Here is a 4,015-nt window from a genome sequence, read left to right as displayed (position 1 = left end):
AATCAATCCGCTACTATCTATGAACCTGCTGAAGTGATCCAGAAGATTTGTTCTCTCTGATGTTCTCTCTGAAGATTCTCAAGCTAAAAGCGCCATCTTTCAAGAATCAGTACAAGAAGCCTCCTCACCCAATGTGCGTCAAATCTTGAAGAAAAGTTCAAGTGCTCAAGATGAAGTCATTCATTGAAGATTCATCAAGTTCATCTTGAAGTTGTGAAGAATTTGAAGATAAATGTTGAAGCAAATCTCCCAATGAAGATCAACAAAAAGAGCCAGCTACTTTTTAGGGGGAGTTTGTTAGGTCAATTAAGAAAAGAAAGCTATAAACCAAGGGGGAGATTTTTGGGTCAAAATATGGTGTATACTTTGGTTTTCTGGGCAATTGTATTTTTCTGCAATATTTTTGGAGTTTACGGTTTAGTTTATGGCCGTAAACACCTTACGACCGTAAACCCATTTACGGCCCATGTTATCCAAGTATAAATATAGGTGTTAGGGTGAGGAGTAGAGATTGACGAACTAGAAGGAGTTTACGGCCAGAGAGAATAAGGAGCGTATGTGTGTGAATATTTTGTATCTGGAACTTTAATTCTAATCAATTCATACAGAGATTCATATTATTCTTCTTCTCCTCTTCTTCTATTTGATCTGGCATCATTCGTTTGATTGGGATTTCGCACCATCAAACGGATCTGATTGATGCACAGGAAAAATTAGGGACTTATAAATACTATCCGGAGATAATGGGGATCTTGATGGAAGTTGCAGATCTGCTCTGTAGTTCTTGACATGTTTATTCCTTAAATATCACTAAGGATGCAGATTTGTTGGCAATATGACGGTTTAAGATCACTTTAAAGCAAAAAATATGACAGAATTTAGTTGTAGTGATTTTAATTCATGAACTCATTTCATCTGCAATAGGTTAATTTTTTTAAATAGCTTTTTCCTGTCACTGTTATAAGCATATCAAGTATTAAAAACTAAAAAACTTAACAAACCTTCATAGTAATTAAATCTTTTTCACAAAGCTTATATGAGTCCTATTAATAGTAAAATAAAAGAACAAATCTGAGAACTTAATATATTGGGGCAAGCATTGCTAAAACCCAACAAATCTATATTGAGTAAATTTGTAAAATAGTATGAAACTAGGGAAGTATCCCCGCTTTGCGGGGGTTAGATTTCAATCCAACCGTTTGCTTTGAAATCACGTAAGGAGGCTCAAAATATCAGCACCCCATTAAAACAATCATCCAAAAAAACCCAAATAAAACAATGGTAACATACTCATGATCCATATTCATTCATGTATTACAGTAAAAACCTAAGAAAGTTATCCAATTACAAAATCTAGCAATTTCACCACCCAAGCTTCTTTTTTAGTATCTTAAGAGCATCTTTTGTTTTCCTGCAAAATCAAGAACATAACAACAAGATGAAATTACTAAAGAAATCATCATCCTACAAAACAAAAACTATCATCATCTTGTGAATTTCATCAACAAAGACTTTTTCGGCTACTTACATACCACATGGAAGATCGAAATAGAGTAGTTATAACAATGGAAAAAAAGAAGTTATACCTAGGATCCATATTTATAAGATCACATAGATCGATATTAATGGCCCAATCAGGACATGCTGTTGCCTTTTCAGCACATGCTGCTGCATTATTAGTAGTTAACATGTCTTAATGTGTCCTTCTCCAGTCTAAAAATTAATATGTAAAACCCTCAAAAGTTCAAAAGTACATATCACGACTTCAAATTCGGAAAAAGGACAAAAGGAACATCCATCCGAGAAAATTCGAGATTCAATTAAAGTTGTACAAAGTTTTAAAATACTCAAAAACCTAATGGATTGAAGCTAAAGGAAATGATCCCAGATAAACGATGTGATCGTTATCGATAACATCCAAGACCCATTCAAACTCAAGTAGAAATACGATCAAAGTTGGAAAATGTATGAATATACCTGGATTTGGAGACTCGTTGCGACTCCTGTGAGGTTTCAATGTCCGATAGATAAAATTAGAACAATCACTTAGAAAGAAAATCATCCAATAGATAATATTACAAGGGTATATATATCTTTTTTTAGCTCCATAGAAAAACTCAGAAAATTCGTAACTTAATTTAGATTTAGATTATATATTAAGAGATAAAGATTGCAGAATGCAGATCTCTGTCTCTTAATTAATAATAATTTAATAAATCCAAACTTAATTAAATGGAAAGTAACAAACAATTCCGAAGGAAATCATTATCTTTATGGTGATCAAATTCATGAGTCATTCCAATTAGAAATGCTCACTTTGGTTGCAATCTATTAATGCCTTCTACAGACTGTCAATAGTCAATACATGTATCATTTATGTATAAATTAAGACAATATATAAAATGAGACAATAGTTCAAGTAAATTCAAACCAGCATAAAAAAAGGGAACTTGATCACAAACCTGTGGGAAGGAAAATTGTGTATTATGGGATCCATTTTGCATATAAAAAAACAAAATTTCATAAAAAAATAAAAGCATAATAACGAATTAGGAAACCAAAAACCATGTTAATGAACTGGAGTATTGACCTTATAACGGAAACAATCAGTTTATGCATACATATCTATGTCTACATGTTTGTTTGTAAGTGTCTTTAAGTCGATTGAATACCATGAAAGGGCTATAACAGCATTAGCATGCATCCATTTTTCCTTTGCCTCCACCGAACTGCTTGGTAGCGGGCACCACACAACCACTCATCACGTATATGTAGTCATTCACCGTCTCGCTGCAGCTGGAAACTCTCTCCCAACTCTCATTTTAGGCCCAATTTCCCATTTATTAACCCTACAATCCGGAACCGAAACAGATGTCGAGAGAATATCGTTAATCAAACCACCGCTTAGGCATATTTTGTGGCCGAGTACGGCATATGCAGAAGCGACGAGTTGAATTGGGATGGATGAGAGAGGAGATAAGATACCTTTATCGGTAGGGTTAGGGTGATAAATGATAATACCACTTGAAAGAAGAGTTGTGGCGGATGTTGAAGTAGAGGGACTGTTGTGTCAAACGGATGAGGGATCGGGTGGCGATGAAGCGCCCCTAGTGAGGGACTGCAGTCGGTGGAAACATTTGAAAGCAAAGTAGATGAGGCGGTGGCTGGAATAAATGAGGAGTAGATGAGGCGGTCAGTTTAGGTGGTGATGGAGTTTTTGTTGTCCGAATCTAATTGGCAGCAGCCATGAAACAAAGCAACATGAATGGAAATGAAAGTATGTTGCTACATCCTGCAAGTAGACCTTTTACTTTATGTATTCATCCAAGAATAAAGATGGATTTCTCCCATTAAAAACACCAAAATATGAAATAAAAAAGAATCATTTAAGCACCATAAAACGAAAAACACAGGCATATGAAATAATTACTACATAATTAGATTGATTCTTCCTCTGTTTAAAAAAATACCTAAACGAAAAGGTTTAAAAAATGAGAAAATTCAAGAAACACAACAAATAGACTTGGTGTTGAAAAGAAACATTATATGTACATAGTCCAACATAAGTTCCTTCTGTTACATAAGCAAAATTTTCAAACATCTGATAGTAATGAAATAATTGGAAAATTCAGAAAAAAAAATGTAACCTGATGACAACTTTGAATGTTGATTATCAAGCATTGATGTCAACCCTTGAGCATCGAATTGGAGAAACAGCTGGTGGTGGGGCAGGGAGCTGGTGTTCAAAAGCTGATATCAAATATTACACGGTCAGCGTATTATCCCCAAAATCTTAAACGATTGAACACAGAAGAGAACGAAAGAAGAAGTACAAAAGAAGCAGAGTGAATTTTGAAGTTAAAAATTAAAAATCATCTGATTATGCATCCATCTGTAATTCATAATAAACCGTCAATTTTCTTTTACCAACTAAAGCTAGCGACTAAGTTCATATGCATTACACATCTGTAGGTAAAATACATGATTTGGTTAAAACACTCACTTCTAAGGTTGG

General features: G+C 34.3%; 1 long non-coding RNA gene across 2 annotated transcripts; it reads right to left on the bottom strand.

Moving 5' to 3' along the window:
- Positions 1-1,152: 1,152 nt before the first annotated feature.
- On the bottom strand, positions 1,153-3,328 carry LOC111898821 (uncharacterized). 2 transcript variants are annotated; one of them, XR_002852720.3, is made up of 4 exons: positions 2,986-3,307; positions 2,673-2,849; positions 1,978-2,003; positions 1,153-1,411 (listed from the first exon to the last, which is right to left on the bottom strand). It is a non-coding gene; the product is annotated as an uncharacterized LOC111898821 (long non-coding RNA). The 2 variants fall into 2 exon arrangements; XR_008224877.1 differs by having other exon boundaries at positions 2,673-3,328.
- Between the last annotated feature and the right edge of the window lie 687 nt (positions 3,329-4,015).

The sequence above is a fragment of the Lactuca sativa genome, chromosome 6 (genome assembly GCF_002870075.4).
Source record: "Lactuca sativa cultivar Salinas chromosome 6, Lsat_Salinas_v11, whole genome shotgun sequence".
Lineage (NCBI taxonomy): Eukaryota > Viridiplantae > Streptophyta > Magnoliopsida > Asterales > Asteraceae > Lactuca > Lactuca sativa.
Note: the sequence above shows the minus strand (reverse complement) of the source record. Positions and strands in the feature narration are given on the sequence as shown.